The sequence below is a fragment of the Excalfactoria chinensis genome, chromosome 9, assembly GCF_039878825.1.
Source record: "Excalfactoria chinensis isolate bCotChi1 chromosome 9, bCotChi1.hap2, whole genome shotgun sequence".
Classification (NCBI taxonomy): domain Eukaryota; kingdom Metazoa; phylum Chordata; class Aves; order Galliformes; family Phasianidae; genus Excalfactoria; species Excalfactoria chinensis.
In genome coordinates this window covers 10954620-10975018 of record NC_092833.1, presented here as the reverse complement: position 1 = coordinate 10975018, position 20399 = coordinate 10954620, and the positions used below count along the sequence as shown (strand labels likewise).

The 20399-nt window shown below is 46.6% G+C and overlaps 1 protein-coding gene across 5 annotated transcripts in view; it reads left to right on the top strand.

Annotated features, from left to right (window-relative positions):
- The first annotated feature begins 11475 nt into the window (after positions 1-11475).
- The window catches only part of LPP (LIM domain containing preferred translocation partner in lipoma), a 301297-nt gene continuing 292373 nt past the window's right edge, over positions 11476-20399 (top strand). Inside the window, exon 1 of one of the 5 annotated variants that reach the window (XM_072344422.1) lies at positions 11476-11598. The gene's annotated coding sequence lies outside the window, so the exon portion shown is untranslated. Of the gene's footprint in view, positions 11599-11901; positions 11989-12337; positions 12434-13190; positions 13315-18726; positions 18808-20399 lie in introns of those variants that run through there. The other 4 variants (XM_072344423.1, XM_072344424.1, XM_072344427.1 and 1 more) reach the window with 4 other exon arrangements.

Genomic DNA, 20399 nt, shown 5'->3' with positions numbered 1-20399 from the left:
AAGTGTTGTGATGTGGGAGTTACACTGACTTTGATTGTGATGAGATTTCAGTCTTGAAGCGTTTCTGTTTATTTCACCCCTTTTGTTTTTCTTTCCTCCTTCTTCTTTTTTTCCATGAAGACAAGGTAGCAGCAGTTTTTCCTCCATTGTTTTCTTTGTTTTGCTTTTCTCATTTGTTCAGAGGGTAGGGCTGTTTTCCTGCTATATTGTTGCTGCTTCAGAGCTGCCTACACACCAGCTTATCTTAGCTCAGCTCCACCAGCATGAACTTTTGTATTTGATGCTCTTTATCAGCCACAGAAGGTCTTATTCTTGTTCATTTGAAATCCTTTTGAACCAACCAAAGCCCTACTGATACTTCTATGAAAGGACCCGTGCTGCTTTATGCTCTGATTTAGTTAAAACTTCTTAAAGGTGCACTTAGGATCATAGCATTGTTTGAGTTGGAAGGGACCCTTAAAACCCATCTGGCCCAACTCCCTGTACTCAACAGGGACACCCACAGCTCCATCAGGTGCTCAGGGCCCCATCCAGCCTGATCTTTGGTGTCTCCAAAGACGGGGCACCCACCACCCCTCTGGGCAACCTGTGCTGGTGCCTCACCACCCTCAGTATAAAAAACCTTTCCTCCTTTTCCTCTCACAACAGACCCTGCTAAAGAGTCTGTTCCCTTCTTTCTTATAGCCTCCCTTTAGGTAGTGAAACACAGCACCTGTGAAACACTTGATACGCACTTTCACTTGGTATGACCTCTGTAAATCAGAGTGTCAGCTTGTACAACTGACTGTCTTGGAATTGTGTCCTTGTATAGTAAAGGCTTTTGCTTTCAGTGAGGCTGAAAAACACATGATTCCCATGAACCTGGAGCACTTAGGTGAACATGTGGCAGCGAGGTGGAAATAGAGAATACATCTACATAGGCAAAGCAAATCCCCACTTGTTCAGCCACATCTTCAGCCATGTCTCCTTATATCATCTGTCCAGCACATCACTCTGGGCAGGTTCTACATCTCCCCTAATTATTTCAGGGTGGTGGGTGCTGCTTGAGTGCCTTTGGGACCCCTTGGATCCTGGGGTGTTTTACAAGCCGAAGACTCATTTGAATACATGTCCGTAACACCCAAACAAAAGGCTGCAGTAAGGCCATTTTTGCTCCTTCTGAAATGACGTTTCTCATCATTTTAGCTCAAAGGAAATTGCAGCTTTCCGGTTTGATTCAGGAAAACATGAAATGTCAAGTTTTTCCGTGGGCCAGAGATTTCAGCATTCGTTCAGCTCAGCCAGCAGGTGAGGAGAAGCTTAACAGTAGCACATGGAGCGGGCGGTCACTGTAGTAATCCCCTGAGCAAAGCGCACGTGAAGCTGGAAAGCTCTGAAAGGGAAGTTGGAATGACCCTAACAGAAAACTTTTCCTAAAGGAAACCACATCTGTTCAAACTGGCATGCAGGGCTGTTCTCAGGAGGAGAAAGATGCAAAGTTCAAGGGAACTGTATGTGAAGACACACCATGACTTCACTGGGGTTATATAATGAGCCTCGGCGTGAGGAAGCTCTTTGTTCTATTTACAAACCCCTGTATTACTGACAAGGAAACTTCAGTGGCTGGCTTCCAAGGAAAACAATGAAGAAAGAAAGGTGGGTTATTCTTTGTCTTGTAGCTTCCAGAAATCCCCTACAATTCTGCAATGTGATTTTTTTTTTACCCCCCATGTGTTACCTCATAGCACGTTTTACAACTATAATTACAAAACAATCAAACATAGGAGCAATAACTACAAGTGCATCAAGGAACGCTCAGCTCATTTGTTTGGTAACTCCACAGGTGTTGGTCACAGCTTTGAAACACTACACTTATTGTCTGAAGAATACGGTTTCAGCCACAAAGAGGTCAAATAGTGGAGAACATTCTTGAATATTAAGTGATACTTAAGTCGGACTTGTTCCTCAAAGACAACCTGCCACTAAGGAGGTTCATAAACCAGCATCTCCAATTCAAAAGCCTGCAAACCCTGAGAAAGCTCATAACAGGATTGGAACACCAGGGGGGAGGATAAAGGCAGGTTGCTCTGAAAGTAATGCCACCTATTTATTTCCATGGAAACTACAAGAGATACCAAGAGCATATTAACATTATTTAATGGAGCAAATTATCAGCTACAACACACTATTTTGCAACCACTCACCACTACTAGCTGTGCATTTTTGCTGGTGGTTAACAAGAGCCTGTATGTCATGCTCATAAAAGTCTGCACCAACTCTGCACGGCCATCAGGAACACACCTTTCCTTTCGCATCACTGTCACCACATCTGGAACACACCACCCACTGCCTCACTGTGCTCACCTCCACTATTGGAACTCCAAAACTTTTCAGCAAGCAGCAGTGAATGACATTGGGTGCCATCTTTTCTGCATGGAGGAACTCATTTCCACACCTTTGTTTCATATGTGCTTCCAGACGCTATTTTGTCAGACTGCTTCTCTGCTGCCATCTGCCACATGGCCACAAAATGTAACGGGATATTGGTAGGAAGGTTCAGTCTCTACTGCCATACCACCAACGTCAACCTCTAATGATGTGGGCCAACATCATAAAATAGGAGGCATTACTTGTGGAGCTCATAGAAGAGGCTGGGGAACAATGCAGAGGAAGGAATAGGGAATGACTAATCACACTTTGCTATAGAACAAGAATAGTGATTTTAAGGTGTTTTTTTAAATCACAATCATTTCTCTGTATTGCCACAGGCTTTCATTCAAGGGAGTCCGCTAAGCCAGTCTCTAGGACTCTTACTCTGCAACTCAGAGACTTCTCTTTACTCCTCAGTAAATATTTAGTCTGAATGGTGCAGGGCTGTAATGATGTCTGGGAATTAACCCTTGGTACCTGTTGCAAAATCAGTTCTATGTATCTCATGGTGAACAATCTCACTGCTGCCTAAAATTGTGCTGCTGTTCTTATGCTGCTTTTGTTATTCAAGATTATTTTATTCCATGAGATGCGTGCCTTCACCTTTAGCTATTAAGAAGTTCCCACTTCATTTCCCAGCCATTTTGGGGAAGAAAGCATTCAGCTGGTAAAAGAACGTTACGAAGGACTACAAGATAGGGATAGTCCTTCTGAGTTCAAATTCCATTTCAGACATCAGAAGTCCCTTATCTCAGCTCTCTATCTAAGAAAATATTTACCCATTATAATGATCTAACTGCAGGAAGGGGCCAGGGTGCTATTTTTCTCAATTGCCTGCCTGTCTGTCTCACTGTGGGGTGAGGCTCAAACCAGGGTGTGCACCACTCCCAGATCCTCATGGTTGGTGCTCAACACCAGCAGCGTCAACTGGTGCAACTCTCAGGGTGACTGTGACAAAATCGTGTGGCACTCTCAAATGCTTCCTGACATTTGGATTCTGTGTTGGTATTGCTTGTGCAAAATGGTCATCTCGTATAGGCACCTCCAGAGCAGTGTCAATGCAGCTAAGGCAAGACTAAGTAGCTTTCTGTTCACACCTGAAGATAAAGCATGAATGGAACTAGTCTGGTTAGGCTTAAAGCAGGAAAGAGCCCAGATGAACTCTGGCTGGTTCTGTTGTGCTCCCACAAGCAAAGAGGCAAGCTGATCCCTTCAATTGTAATAAGATATGGTGGGAATGGTCGTATGCTTAGTTTGCTTGTTGCCTTCAACCCTCCTTCTCTGTAATACCAAATAAAATGAATACTTCAAGAGTATAGGTCATTTTCCCTGGTCAGCTGCCCAAAGGGAGGGGACAGAGGGTGGTAAACAACTGACACATGGGTGTAGTCTGCTTTAGACTTAATAGTGGAGGAAAGTGGCATTTTTCAGCCTACGCTTGGGAAGAGTGAGATGTTGGACATGTGAGATGGGCGTTCAGAATTTCTGCAAATGCTGGAAGTAATTGGATGAAATGTAGGCAGGATAATGGAAATACCAACTGAAAACTCTTTTTTTTTTTTTCTTTTTTTCTCTCCCTGTGGTAGGTGTGGGCCTGAAAAATACGAATGATGTCAAAATGTCAGCTTTGTTGAAGTTTTGAAACCATCTGACCCTTTCTAAAAGGTCTCTGAGCAAATATTTGTAACCTTTGTATTCACAGGCTCAGTCTGGAGCCCCAGCTCTTGTTTGGGTCATTGCTGTGCTGATATAGTGGCTCTATAGCATCCAACAGGTAACTGAAGCAGATGTGTCATATGAGAAGTGAAAGAATACATGTAGGAGGCTCTGACATTTTTTGCACTGCTCAAGGCACCAGCAACATCCCAAGTTTTCTCCAGTGCAGTCATATTTGTACACAAACTCAAAGTTCTTATGTTTCCTATCAAGTTACTATACTGCAGCAGGGGGAAAGATAGAGCTCCCAGGGTACATTTGCTCTCTAATTATCCGCTAGATTAGAGGCGAGCCATTTGGAAGAGATCTACGAGCAATCTGGTTTAGCTCTCTGCAGACATTCCTCTCCAGCCACAAGCAGCTCATGAGCAGCTCAAGTGTAGCTCTAGTGCCAGGGATCTGTCACCTTACTGGCAGCAGGGCTGGGCTGGCTCTTTGGCAATCCTAATTCATGGGGATGGCTGAGTCCAGGGCTGCTGGGGCATGCTGCATCACTTCTGTGTCCCACAGAGGAATGGAGCAGCCCTTGGGTAGAGCTCCTGGTTGGTGCAAGTTAAACATGTGAGTTATAGCAGGTCCCAGTTCAGGCTGTATTTACATCTTACGAGGTATATGAAGATCTTGGAGTAGTTGATAGAGGGAGAAAGCCCATAGTTTATTATGCAATTGTATTCTTCCAGAGTCTGGGAAGTACATTTGTCTCCTTTGATAGATACTGTAGTGAGACACAAGCCTCCCGAGTTGCTGGATAGGAACGTGTTGGGTAAATGTTTTTCATTATTATTCATATTTATTTATTAATATTATATTATTAATATTCATATTTATTTGTTAGACATGAGTCCTTTCATGTTGTGTATTTGGGAATGCATCCATTTCAGCAAGATAGTCTAGGAATTTTTTGTGTGGAATTTCTGGCCTTTGACACAGCATGGTCACTACTGGGATGGCTGGGAGACTGCAGGTCAGGTCCTGGAGCTGCAGCTGGCAAGATGGGGAATTAAAGCAGAATGGTGCCCTGGTTTTCAGATGGTGCTGGCACTCTGATTTGTTTATCATTGTGTGTTTTTGTCCTTTACTGCATGGGAGAAAAGTCTTCCAAAATTTTTGAGAACTGTTTTTGTCACAGTAGAGATGGGAAAGTTTCCAGACTCTCTAAGATACTGGCAAATGGAGGAAGCTGTTTCCAACTTAGCTCGATCTGCAACTTTCCCAAGGTTCCACATCTGTTCTGTTGCAGAGCAGGAGACTTAACCCCAGTTTCCTACAATGAACATGATAGTACAGAGGCTGCCTACTTTCTGTGTTGAGAATGGGCAAAGCTAGCAACCAGGATCCAGAGACCCAGGAGCCATGTCTTTATCTTTCGGCCATTCACTTTCATTCTCTGTTTAGAAGCTAGTTTGTCAAATTGGTCATTCCTCATACCATCTTAAGCATTTTTCTTCCATGAGGCTTTAAGCTCTTTATGTCTTCTGTAGCAAACAGCTAAGGATTTTGAAGTGCTCCATGGAAGAGACCTTTTTGAGTCAGCAAATAGAGACTTGCCCAGGGCAGTATTTATGCAGAGACACAGTATTTTTGCACAGACATGGTATTTGGGCCTACCTACTGCTCTTGGAATAACCACCTCAAGTCATTTCTCCTTGGAGTTAGCCAGACTGCATGGCTTTTCATTTTTTAAACTCTTTCCAGCAGTCCTCTAAGTCTTACCTTAATCTGGCCCAAAACTTGGGGAAATAGAGCTGTCCAGGAGCCAAGCAGAAAGTTCAAGTTTTGTTTGCATGAAAACCAGCAAGAGGAAAAACTTTGCTACTTCTGTGCAGACCAGAAGGTGACCAGATTATTCTGCAGTCTTGTCAGAAAACTCATCTCTGATTTGTAGTTCACTGCAGCTCAGATTGTTCCTCATCCAGAATTTCTCTTTGTATTTTAAACTTGCTTTTCTTCTTCTCTCTCTCTTTTTTCTTTTTTCTTTTTTAATAATTCTCTTATTTTTCACTAGTGGAAATCTAATTTTCTCTCCTCCTTTCCTAATATTTCTGATCTCCATAGTTGTCTTCACACTGAGCCCAACTTCCTTGATTGAAGGAGCTGCATTCACAGTTGGCACCTCTAGCTTGCAGCTACTATATTTATGTGGCAGTACGTATTTTTATGTGCTGTAACTCTTCTTTACAAGATGAGCCCACAAGATTGATGAGTGAAGCAACATATTTTAAATATACATCTCGTAAATGTGTTAATGACAATATGGGCTATAGGTCCCTGTGGAAATAAGAGGAGACGTTCTTTTAATAAACAATGGAGCACATCCAGTTTTTCTTCCTACTTAAGTTATTTCCAGCACATTCACTAAAATGCTACCAGATTCAATAATATCTGTCTCTTTCTTGGCACCTTACATACATAGCTTTCTTTCTTGACAGCAAGTCCAAGATTTTTTGGAGCCAAAGCAGGAATGATGATGTGTTTTTGTTGTTGTTGTTCTTCTAACCAGCTGTCTCTGCTCATCTTGCTGTCACTAGGAGAAGACATCTGCTTAGTACATTCAATATTTTTGCTTTGATTCTCAACAGGGAGGTCAGAGCCGAAGCAAAAATGTCCCCCAAATTATTTGTTACCACAAATATTTCTTTTAAGGCTGGGGTACTTGTTTATTCAGTGCAGATTCCTTAAAGCATTTGACCAATTCTCTTGTAAAACAAAGCACTCATGATTTCAGTGCTCAAATCTGGACATGAGACATTCACCATTAGCAAGCTATCGTGCTAGATACCAGATGGCATAAAATACAACATTTAGTGTCTTCTGCTGTAATTATATCACATCGCCCTGATGAGATACTATAAACCTGTTGGGTTTTGTCATTGTTTTTTTTTTTTTCCTCCTCACCAAACAGAGAGTGATGCTCCTTAATGAAATTATCAACTTCTTTACTATCTTTGTTTGTTAATTGCATCAATTTTCATTCAAAAAACAGTCGAGCAGCCAGGACTAGCACTAGTCACGGCTTGCCTGTGGCCACAGGGTGCCAGGCAGTCCTTTCTTCTAGACACTAACAACCCTCCTTCCTCATGTACCAAACATTCAGTCTAGCAAAACACTTCAATCCTTAAATCCGCCCCTGTTGAACAGAACGTTTAAACCTAAGCTAAAATCCCACTGGATTCAAATTGGATTTAAGCATGTCCTTAAAATTAACTGTACTGCATTGGCACATTGTTCAACTGCCTTTTTTGGCTATGGGACTTAGCAGTTTTACAAAGCTTTGCCATTTAGCATAGTTACAGGAGAGACAGCTACAGAGCAAAGCAGGGAGTGACACCCGAAACGAGTGCAGAGGGGAATCTGAATGATCCCAAAAGACAATACCAAAGGCCTGAGCTAACCAGAGCTTGCCTTGCTCAAGAACAAAATGACCTCAAATTAAGTAGGGCTAATTGGCAGTTAAAACACGGACTTTTGTGAACCACATGCAACTCAAAGATACATGCAGCACTGCAGAGGGGGTCGATGATGGGGTATATACCGATGGAAAATTATTGGGGGGCTGCTGGAAATTGTATTTCTCATCAGGAAGGATTCCTTCAGGGTTCTGGCCCAGACTTGATCCATGCTGTCCCAATGCCTGCCCAGCACATGCTTTGCATTCCTGTTTGGATGCAAACACACCTGTAAAGTGGAGAATGACAAAGCTTGGCCCACTATTATTCCTAGATTCCTCCTACCAGGCAGCACGCAGAAGTATATCTCTAGATCAGGAACATGTATCCTGGTTAGAAATTAATTCAGGCTTGCAGGTTGAGTCTTTTCTCCCTTCTCTGTCTAGCATCTATGCTGCTGTTTCCTCATTCCTTCCCCAGTGCCACAGGAATGCTATTGCTGTGAGCACACACTTTGCATGTGCTTTCAAGAACACTGCTTGGAGACCAAAGGGTCAAGCAAGTGGCAAGAGTCACCCTCATGGTGGGGGGGGGAGGGTTGAAAAGAGCTGTGGTTTGGGCCAGAGGAATCTCCACCTGAACTAATGCTATTCAGTTGTGATCTTTGTTTGGGAATAAGGTGGCAACTGTCCCAAAAATGCACATATAGTGTGTTTTCCAGCATTTCTGGCTTTTACCCATGGCAGGATTAGTTCACCAGGTGGGTGCCTTTCCTGTTGTTCTGGAATTGCCGCTAGTGAGGGAATACATCAGACCCCCTTGACTTCATCTGATTAAGAGCTGAATTGCAGCAAAAATGACTTAGGTTAGAGATAAGAAAAGCTTTTCAAACTGAAGCACTGAAATGGATCCTCCAGATATCCTTAGGAGGAAAGCAGGTAATCATCTGTCAAGTACAGTTCAGACAAAGCTGCTCCGTCTTTATGGTACGAGGGATGAATTACCATGGATTCAGGCAGGATATTAGGAAACCTTTCTTCTGCAAAAGAGTGGCTGGGCACTGCACAGGCTGTGCAGGGAGGTGGTGGTGTCACTGACCCTGGAGGTGTTCAAGAACCATGGAGCTGTGGCACTGAAGTCAGTGGGCAATATTGGGGATGGGCTGATAGTTGGACTAGGTGACCTTAGGGATCTGTTCCAACCTTAGTGATTCTATGATTCCGTGGCTTCCCAAGGGCTCTTCCAACTTTGTGTCTGCTTATTTGTTTGGTTGTTGTGACATCTGCATCCAGTATTTCACCAAGAAGGTGAGACTCGGATTCTAAACAATGAATTTTCATCTGTTGAAGTCTGGAAACTTTGCCCAGAATCCCTTTGCCTGCGGTCTGGTGGGAAGCTTTTCTTCATGCTTCTTGTGGTGTGTCCTTTCTTGCACAGTGAAAGCACACTCACGCTTTAGGTTTCTAAGGGCTGCTCAGACACAGGAAGGTGAACTGCCTGGTTTAGAGTTGTACAACACAGGAAAAACAGAACAGAGAGCAGGTTTCCAGGTTTCTAGTCGTGTTCCTTAACCACTAAAAACTTCATTTCCTGAATTAATATTGGTCCAAGCTGGCTCTTGTATTACTGCCTCCTGAGTGGCCTATGCTATGTCAGGCATTTCAGTCTTGTGCTGTTTAATTCATTTTGCTGCTATTGTGCAGGGTGCGACAGATATTACTGAAGGAATGATTGCACACTGCCAATATTTTTGATTCTTTCCAGGCAAAGAGCAGATTTTCACAGCCAGGCTCAGCACCTTGAAGTTTCGACTTTCATTTCCAAAATCTATGATATTGGTCATGATAGGAAATTGGAAGAAAATAGAAAACGCGTTGCACTTGACAAAGCAGTGACCATTTGGGGCAGCATGTTGCAAAGGTAATGGGCTGGGAATCAAACTTCTCTGCTGTGCTGCAGAGGATTAGTCACAGTTCACCTACCTGCAAAATGGAGGCAGCAGGAATACTATCTCATGCTCTGGAGGCCCAAAGCTTACAGTGTTTGAGATCATTCAAAGGAAGCCGTTATGGGTGTGCAAAGTATCCTCTCTTCTGTTAACACGGCTGGAAAATTGCATAAGCTTGGTGGATAAAGAAGCAATAACTGTTGGATATGGGACGGGGAAAATATTTGACCACTGGTTTTCTCTGAAATCCTAAATGGAGAACGCTTGTCTCTCATCTTAGGCCAAATGGTTTCATTTGGTTCTCAGACACTTCCCTTAAATACCGGCTGACTGTTACAGATCTGCAAAAGAAAAAAAAGACTTCATGGAGATTAAAAATAACAACAACAAACAGGCAAACATTTCTCTGTGAAGTTGCTTACGTTACAAAGCAGAGCTCCGGTGAGAGCCACCATGACACACTGTGACTGACGGCCATTGGTGGCTGCAAGTCCCTTGTCACAACCACCCAATCCTTGCAGCACCACTGGGAGCCTTCCTCGGAGCCTGATGGAAGTGGCCTTGAGCCCGGTGGTCAGAGCACTCAGCTAGGAGACGCATGAACTGCTGTATGGCCATGGAGGGAACTGCATCCACGTCTGCAGGGCTGTGGGCAAACCCTCTGGCACTCAGTACCCAGCCCTGTCCACCCGTGCTTCAGCAGCTGTGCCCATCTTTCACAACAGGCCATGCTTGCAGTATTACTGGCACTTGAGGTACACCTACGGTATGGGGCCCTGCTGACTCATGTGCTATTCTGCTTTGGTTTTGGATCCCAGCAGGGTTTAGACACAGGGTAGGCGTTTAGGACAAGGCCAGGGTATTTCTAGTCAGAGTGCTTAGAAGCCTTGTGTGGCTCTGATGACAGGCTGGAGTCAGTGCTTCTGATAGCATCTGCCCTCAGCAGTGCTCCCTGTCCCTTGCAGGAATTTGGCAGCCCTGGTACCCGGGGCCAGAGCAGGACATCGAATGGGCCCTAAACAGGGAGGATTTGTACCACAGTTGGATTTGAGATAAGGCACGCTTCCCAAGCAGTGTCATCTCCTGGGGTCTCCAATCCACCAACACGTGAGTCTGGGGAGCACCTCCTTGTTTTGGAGAGTTCAGCAACCAGAAAGGGAAAGAAGGAGGTTGGATTTGAACTCCGAGCTTCGGTTTCTGAAGCCTTTTAGGCGTGTATTGTCCTTTTTTGGGTTCTCATGTGCAAACTTTCTCTCCTGGGGATGTTAAGCAGTGACTGCGGACATTAAAGCTGGTAATGGGGTAAGAGTGTAAACACTTTCTGAAAGCACACAGCAGAGCTCTTGATTGTCAAAGTGAAATACATTTAGAGTGCTTAAAAACTCATCCAGCGCTCTCTTTCCAAATGAGTAAGGCTTGGCACTGGGCCCCTGAACACAGCATAACCCTTCTGCCTTCCCCTGCTCCTCAGGACTAGCGTGATCCCAGGCTACAAAGTTGCAAACCCAACCTAGACCCATAACAAAAACAATCACACTCAACATCTAAATTACTTTAATTCCAGTTTTTAATCAATAACCACAAAACAAGCTGAAATAAAGAGCAGTAAACACAGTTTCCCTCCCCCATCTCCTTAGGTTTTGTATCGAATCTACGAGCAGGCAATAGAACCTTTGTAACCCTGAGCATCATCCACCTTGGTGCGCTTCCCCAGCATGGGGGAAGAACAGAGTAAAACATGTCAGGAAAAGAGCCCTAAAACCGCAGCACAAAACTCCTCCAGGAGAAGTTGAACGCTGGCAGCTCTGCCCGGGGCTGGGCGAGGGACTGCAGGCGCCCCAGGGCCTACCCCCGAGTTTCGGGGCGGGGGAGCGATGCTCGCAGGGTCTGGACCGGAGCGGCATCGTCGTTCCCCCACCCCCGAGGTGCCGCGAGCTGCCGCCCCAGCCCCGGCCCCAGCCCTTACATGGACAAATCTGCCTGCAGGGAAAGGCAGGAATTTGGGCCCTTGACGTCAGCCCCGGGCAGAGCGCAGCAGCCCGGCGGGGCGGGAGGCAGCGGCCGCCGCTTTCGCTTTTCGTTTCGGGGGTGTCCCCGGGAGCTCGGGGCTTGCAGCCCACCTCCTCCGCCGCAGGGGAGGTAAGGGGCACGGGGGTGAGAACGGGGCATGAGATGGGGGTGGGGGGGATGCAAAAGGGCTGGAAAGACCGAAGGAAGAGATGCGAAGGGCGGAGTGAAACAGAGCCGAAGGGGGACGGCGGGGATCGGAGGGGCGCGGTGGGGGCTGGGGGACCCGCGGGAGGGGCCGGGCCGGAGACGGGGAGCGGAGCGCGGAAGGCGCCGGCGGCGGGCGGAAGGGGCCGGCGGCGGGGCCGTGGGGGGCCGTGGGAGGAGCGCGGCCGAGCCGGGGCGGAGCGGGGCGGGCCGGAGCTCCACCGCGACCCCGGCCCCGCCTGTAGGCCCACCCCCGCCGCCTCCTCCCGCCGCTGCCGCCGCCGCGCTCGCCTCCGCTGCCTCCTCCCCCCTGAGGTATTGTTGCGAATAATAACTTGACCCCTTCCTCTCTCCCCCCCCCAAACCCCCGATCCCCGCCCGCCGAGGCAGCTGTGCAACAGCTGGAGCCCCCCCCGGCCGGGGCGGGTTGCTCCGCCGGACGGGAGGAGGGGGGTCCCACGGTTAGCTCCTCCCCACGCCCGGGGCACCGCGGCCCCTCTGGCCCGGGGCGAGCGCGGCAGCGGCTCCGGGTGGGGCTGGAGCTCCCTTTGACCCCCCCCCCGACTCCAGTGCCCCCTCCCTGGGCCCGGTTCGGCCCCCTCCCCCCCCGCCGACTGCCCGCAGGTGCACCTGGTCGGGTTGCCGCCATGCCCCCTCCCCCCCTCCCCGCCCTTCGCTCGGGTGGCGGTAGTCAGTAACAAGTTGAGCAAAGCCTTGGCAGCTTTTTATACACCAGGGGAGGCCCACCCTTCCCCAACAGGTAAGTACTGTAGAAATTGCCCACACCCTTACGTCACTCAAGGGCTTTTTTTTTTTTCCTTTTTTTTTTTTCCTTTTTTTTTTCCTTCCCCTTTTTCCTCCCCCATTTCCCACCCCTTTCAAACAGACAGCTCGTATTCCTGCCATTGTGCAGGAGAGCTGAGCACTCTCCACGCCCTGGGGCTGCGCTTGGGACAAGGCAGTGCTTCCCGAGTAGGAGGTGTTGATGAAGAAAACTGCTGTAATTGCTGTGTACCTCGAGGAGCAGCGTGGCCCCATGGGTGCACACAGTGTTGGTTTCTGCTGCTTTCTTTTCATACGGGCTTTTCGGTTTCTACATTCATGTGAAATTGGCCCCCGTTGTTTGGTTCGGGGTTCAGGTTCCTGTTTGGTGGCTGTCTCTGACCTAAGTGATTTGGTTACACAAAAGCTTTAAGAGTTTATGGGAACCACCGTGCTGGCTGATGCATCTTCCTACACATCCACAGTACTGTGCAGAAAATAGTTGTGACCCATGTGGAATGCATAGTTTCACACAGAAGCCTTCAATTTTGGTGAAACAGTCCAGAATGAAGAGGTTCTTTGCTTCCTGGATCTATTTCCTGCAGAGTTCATGCTTATACTTTCCAGGAATAAATTTTTGGACAAAATCTGAGAAATCGGGGAGTTCCTTGGACACCTGTAGTCTGGGTCCTGTAGCAGGTGTTGGCAAGCACACAATCAATGACCAGCATGGGGTCTGAGGAAGGCAGGGAAATGCCTCGAGCTGCAAATGGGACCCAGCGTTTCATCTGCCCATTACCAACAGCTGCTCCCTGTCCTGCCTGCAGCAGTGTGTGTGATCTGGGGATGGGAGAGTCTTTCTGCTTCTGTGTGCAGCAGGTCTGCCCCAGACAAGGCTCAGTAGCACACCACGAGATGGGATTTTCCTCGGGAAATGTATCCATCTGAGGACAAAGATGTAACATTGTCTCACTCTCTCTCGCCCTGCCCACCCACAGTAATTCATCCTGAGTTTATTAGCTCCTTCATTCTCCTCTTTTGGTCACTTGGAGTTTTGTTAAGAGGGCTCCTGAGTGGAGCTCTGGAGCAGCTGGAGGCCACTGTGGGCCTTCTGCTCTTGGCTGGAGGGAGGTCATGGGTAGGGTGGTGTGATGGGTCGGTCAGTTGAGCCTTGAGTTGATTACTGTGCATAGTGGGCACCCGAGTGGTTTTTAGGGCTTCCTCCCCAAGAACCAGGCCTGTTGTGTCTGCTGTGAGGACACACAGGTCCTCTGTGGGCTGCAGTGACTTTCTGGGCAGCAGGATGAACTCCTGGGTGGGGAAGGAGGACATGTCCAGAGAAATGAGTAGTTTTCATGTCCAACATCCCAACAATCGTGGAGGTACAGAAAGGTTCATGTGCAGGAACCTCCCAGAGCAAACTGGACATCAAAAAGTGCCGCGTTAAGTAACCGTGCCATGTTTCTGAGAGATGATGGGCTGCTCTCTTATGCTGCACCAGTTCCCAGTTCTGGTAATTCACATTTCCAAACGATGTGAGTGCGGATTCAGTTGGATGCTGCTTGCCACAGCTCATGTTCCCTGAGGATGTGAAGCTCTGGAGCTGGAGCAGTGAGTTTTGCAATGCACTGAGGCAATGTGTCAGCTACACTCTTAGAGCTGAAGTGCTTTTAAATATATAATGATCATCAGTATATATTTTTAATTAAAAGTTTATAGTACAAATTACGGTATGGAGGGCTGCGGTCAATGTGAAGACAACAGTCACTTCGTTTCAGTGCCTGACTGTTGCTTTGTTTGTTAATGTTGTTGATTGGGTTTGACTGTATAATGTTTGCTTACAAATCCAGAGAGTGATTCCTTTCTGCTTTGTGAAGTTTGGGTGATTCAAAGTGAAAAGAAGTAAACACTTTTCTGTGTAATGTGTAACTAAATGGTTGGATTTATCATGCAGAATGTGGCTGAGGGCAAGAATCGAGCCAAGTCTGGAAAGAAGATAGGACAGTTGTATGACCATCAGGTGCTTTGCCAGTTAATAGTGTTGCCTTCTGTATCATAAACATCTAATTGGAAACAAAAAAAAAACAACCCAAACACTTCACATAGGTTTCTGTGAAGCATCTCTTGCTGGCTGTAGCTGGAGAAAAGCAGTAGCTTGGGTGGATGACAAGTGGTTTGCAGTAAGACAGTTTCCATGCATCTGTGGGAACACATACCCTCAGGGTGCCCACAACAGTCTCTCCATTCCTTGCTCATTGTGGTTGTGCAAACAGTGTGAACTCAGTAGAACCGCACAGCAGTGCCTTTCTCCTAATAAACCTGCCTGGCCACTGGGCTTTGAGCTGGGTTTCAGCCATGGGCTGGTCCTTCACCCTGCAGCCTCAGGAAGCCCTTCAGATGTCGGGAGTCCAAACGCTCATCCCTGAGGGTGCACTGAGAGGTTTTGGAGGTGCTGTAGAAGTGTGCATTTCCTTTAGGTATGCCCGTGTCTGTAAGACATGTTATTTTTTAGACACAGATGAAGTCTGAGGGAAGAAATATGAATGCAAATTCATGTCTGTATGATCTTCCAGAAGTCTGGGATTCAGCACCTGTGCTTGCTTTGTGCATATGTGAACAAGACAGTGAGACTCTCACCGTTTTTTCAGCTAATGATTTACCCCCCTAAATCATCATCTGCTCTCACAGCAGGGCAGTTCTGCTAAAAGCTAGAGATCTTACTGGAACTGCAGCCGCATTTGAAAAGCAGGCAAGAGTGGGGGAGATGGAAACCGTATTTTATCTGAGGATGTGGGTTACCAAAGACACTGATTTGGAAGGCACAATAACTTTAAAGAGTGTGGGTTACCTATAGGAAAATACAGGACTTGAAATAACTTATAAACAACAGTTCCAGAGGAGATGTCGGAGGGCAGATGTTGCAGTCAACTTGTGCGCTGGGTGTCTCTGAAGGACGGTGTCAGTAAAGTAAGAAGAGCTCAGTGTTTTACTCCTCTTAATTGTCAGGAGCGTTTTGTTTTGTAAAACAAAAACAAACACAGAAAAGAAAACAACAAATCAAACCAAAAACCACAGACCAAAAAAAGCCCACAGAGTTAACAAGCTTTTGACAGCTCGCGCCTGCCCAAGGAATGGGGGTTAGCTGTGTGCTATGGACTCTGCTGTTTCTCTTCCTCCTACTTCTGGGCATGGCAAGCAGGTAGAGTTCAGAATGTTTCTAACCAAACGTGAAAAAAACCCACTACCCACGCTTAATCATTGTGATTCAGGTTACTGGTAGAGACACCTTAGTGCGGAGACTGCTTTAATCTCAAAAGAGTTGGTTTCAATCATGTTCTGAGCAAGCGCGAGAGCTGGCATGGAAATGATCATTTTAAGTAGCTGTCAGCAAGTCTCTATCCTTTTAGGTTGTCGGTATCTGTTGTTGGAATCTGTGGGTGACAGTGACACACGTGTGAGTCACTCAGAAGCGCTTCCAAACTATCTCAATATGCTCAAGAAAGGAAAACAAACATCGGTAGAGTTGTGGGCTGCTGATAACCTTTTGGTAGAAAAGAATACAAGTTTTGATCATTTCTTGGTGAGGATGCTTATTGGTTCCCTTGTGGTGTCAAGGGCTACTCATAATACAGTCATTCCTCAGTAACCCCATAGTTACTTTATTTGATCTGAGGGTGTGATGGCGATGGGTTGATGGTTGGACTGGGTGATCCTAAAGGTCTTCTCCAGCCTTACTGATTCTATGAGTTGGGATGCTTGAGGGTCTCTGCCATTGTTAAGCCAGTTGGGATTCGGTGTGAAGTGGATGGTGCTCTTTGGGGTTTATTCCTCTTGGAGAGATCCCGTTTTGCACGTAAGTGGGTTGATGCACTTGAGCATCCTCTGAGTAGGGGCCGTTCAGCACTTGGCTGCCTTCCTCTCCCTGCTGCCGCTGCCCAGTGATGCTTCAAGGCAGGCAAACTTCCACCAAATCTTGTATGACTGTGCCGCCAGTGGAATGGTTAGTTGAGATTTAATACGGCCATTATCTTAAGGTAATAAAATATCAACTAACTTGCCATAACTATCTTGTTTAATGTCTATTAAAAGCCCCACATACTTCATTGACTGGGTGAAATTTAATAGAAGTTCAGCTAAGCATTTATTGCTTATTTAATTTAAAAATAAGTTGATCTCCACAGTTGGTAACAGGCACTGAGGATTTAATTAACATTCAGTAAACTACCCTGTTAGCTCTGAATTACACAGTCAGGTCTTGTTTATGCATCCATTTGTAACTCCCCCCTTCCCCTGCTTCAGGCCAGTGGATATCAGTGTCAGGAGCTGCAGTTCTTCCCTCTTTCCTCCTGGGCTCCTGATTGCTGCTCCAGCTGAAGCCTTTGCCAGGGTTGCACAGCTTGGTGACAGGCAGCCTGGCCGGTGGGCAAGGCAGGGAGGATGGAGGAGACCGATACAGACTTGTGTTTGAGAAGAGGCTGTGGGGTGGGTCCAGGTGCTTTGCACAAGGAGGTAAAAGCGGTCCCGCTGTGTGCCTTAGTTATTTAAAATTCACCCTCTGGGGCTTTTTCAGCAATGAAGCTGGCTCTGTGAAACTCAGTTTTCTGAAGAGAAGGTGGTGTGTTCCATGGGTGACTTGCAGCCAGTCTTGCTGCAGTTCCCGTGTTGGTTGTGCCCTGAGTGCTGTATGGCACTGGGTGTGCATCTTCTGTGTGCCAGGCTCCTGAACCCCAAGGAGTTCTCTCTATTTCAGCAGCTTATTACCTCACCTTAACAGACTTGAATTACTCTCCTTAATGAGGCAAGCTTGAGTGAAGGCAAGGAGTCTCAGTACGTTACAGCAGGGACTGGTTGGGAGGATGACCGGATTAACAGCTAAGCGGCCATAGCTCTGGCTGCACATCTGCCCTGCCTTACTCTGATAACAGCCGTGTTTGTGTTTCAGCTCAGCCCCAAAGGAAATCAACTGGCTTGAAGCGAACGCACCTCATGGCTTGAGGCAGACTGATTGGCTTTTCATGGGTTTGAGAGATCTCAATTTTGAGAGATACCTCAAGCTACTACTGTGGCCAAGACAAGCCTTTAATCTGGATTTCACAAGACAAGCAGATAGCGATTGCAGTAGCCATGTGGCAATGCTGTAGTTAATTACAAGCTACACACTTGGTTAAAATCATGATAGTAAAGTTGCAAAGTCCAGGCACTTCAAAACTACAAAATGCAGGGATGAGAGTCATCGGTCATCATTTAATTTGACCCCCCTGCAACTAGATATTATGATATAGGCACTTAATTGCTGGAGTACCTACTCTTGGTGCTCAGAATGGAAGGTGATGCTTAACGAGCCGCTATTTGGTTTCTTTTTTGTGCAGTTTCTGGCCCCAAGCCTTATTTATTGCGTGCCATTCAAACTCTAGGCTGAATGCGGGATTATTAATTTCCTTTTTTATGCTGTTCTGGAGTGCTCTTTGCTCTTTCATTGGAGCGTTTTGCATGTTGGGGTGACTATTTTTGTGTTGCCCTCCTGAGGTGAAGGAAAGTTATTCTCGCCATTTCACTGATGGGGCACTGAGGCTTGGTGAGGAGAGAAGCTGAGAGTCACGTCATCCCTGATGCTGAAGTACAGGACGAAGAAAAGACATTTAGATCAGGTTTGCTCACCTTGGTTTGCAGTTGTAACTGATAACTAGAAAAATAATTAAAAAAGAAGTTTATAAATACAGAGTGAATTTAGAATCTCTCCACCCAACTCTGACGATTACTCTGGACTGTGCATTGCACTTGGACTTACTTTACACTCCATCTCCCTCATCTTTTCCACTTGTACCAGCCTCCTATGCGTTATTGTCATCCTTGACTGGGATGGGGGAGGGGGGGACAAGGACTGTGTGTGGGAATCAAAGTGCCTGGCTAAGTATGGAGGTTGGTCTTTGCTTCTGTCATTTGGGTGCTTTTGAATCCAAACTATGATAGTGGGAGGTCCACAAGTGGACCATGAGAATGGTTGAGGTCCAGGTGGTATCTCTGTGTAACGTATTTCACAGAGTGTAGTAAGGGGAATGGAGGCTTTACATTGTCAGCTGTATATTCTCCAGTGGCTTTTTTTCTTGTGTACAGTAAAACCACCAATTTTAAGGTATTTTAAGCTTCCTTTAGAGCTGTAGTGGTTCTCCATCACTTGTTTAGCAGGATGTTTTGTGGAACACTGCCTGTCCTCACAATGCTTGTTCTGCTTTCCTTAGCACAGTCCCGTTTTGGCGTGTTCACAGGGGATTCTCTCCGTCCTAGAGTTCCTGGGGATGTGCACAGCAGTGCTTGGGAAACACAGCACTGCATCTTTGCCATTTAAGGAAGGCTTGGTGAACCTTCTGCATAGTAAGTCTGAAATACAAGTGCATGAGTAATCCAGCTGAATGTTCTGCAGCTACTTGTGTGCCTAAAGATAAGCAAGGGTTTAGAGCGTGTTTCTGAAACAGAATCCTAATTTGCTTCAAATGCAGACAGACTGGGAAGAAACAGTGAGCAAAAGGGTTAATGTTATCTAGAGGTCTGGCTTCCTTTCTGCTGAAACAGTGCTCTGATATGCAGAATGGCAGTACCTTCACTGCAATAGACATCCTCATACAGTGCAGGAGATCACCTTGTGAGTGCAGCAGATAAGTCGTATACCTCTAGCAGTGGCATTAGGCACACCTCTGTGCTACTGTAGGGATAAAGGCAGCTTTCTTGGCATGTAAGTCCTCTTTCAGAGTAGACAGTTGGGACTGAGGCCATAGCAGCAGCTGAGTTTAAAACAATACAAGCAAACACACCTTTCTGAGGCACTCCACCTGCCCAGGTGTCTGGAGTGTCTTGGTAAAGGATGGCAGCTCATGAAGTGCTTCTGCTCCTTGTTTCATTGCTTGGCACAGCGTGTTTTACTCTGCTGAGTGGGGGAGTGCTGTGGAATTGGGGTGTGAGTGCATGTGGAGGCTGTGATCATCAATAGAGAGCTGGAAAATGGGAGGAGCTGTGAGAGCAGAGCTCACTTCCTTACTGCACACGGGGGTCTTTGCAGAGCTTCTTTATTTGTGAGTTATTCTGCATGAGATCAGCTTACATCCCTCGTTGTACTTATGGCATGCGTATGCTGGTTTGTGATCCCCACCCCCTGCCTTTAATTTATGAGTAGGTATGGGCTGTCATCTCTACACTGCCTTCTATACTGCTTTACTGCCATGTACCTCCGAGTGAAAAAGAGATGATTCATGCTCCAGGATGTTACAATGGCTGCCTGCACACGTTATGCCCTGCTATGGGGAGCGTGAGACCACTCACAAGGTGCCATACCTGCACCGCTGAGTTCCCTGCATGCAGTGTGCTTGTGGTCTGTGTGCACCCTTCTTTCTCTGCCTGGGGTGGTGGTTTAGCTCTCAGATTGTGCTGTCACATCCAAGAGGTTCTCAGAGAAGTGATCTGCTGGCTCTAGGTTTGTTGTGTTCAGGGCTGCTCCCCGTACCTTGAAGGTAGATTGCAGTGAAGCAGGATCAACCTTATGGGTTTTTTTTTTTTAAAACAGCTCTTGATAAATTTCTCATGTCTCAGATGGTTTGATTCATACCTGGTTAAGGGTGTGTGCCCTCATTCATGGGTGGATCTGGATGTACAAAGCTGGCTGTGTATATCAGGAAGTCCCACGTTGGATCCATCTGGTCTCATTCCAGCTGTTCTGGTGGAAGCACCTTTTAGGACAGGAATATTTCCTGTGTATTTTAGCTGTGCACATTCTACTGGAGGTGTAACAGAGATGATTGCAAACACATTTGATCTCCAGAACAAGACAAGGCCTATCCTTCTCATGAATGGCATGAGAAATTCTGGACGTGGTGTTGCTATGTTTGAGGACTCCTGCTCACCCTTCTCTTTGTTTTGCTTCCCTATTCCATGGACACTGTTGTCTTGTGTTGTCTGTATCTCAAACTGTGAAC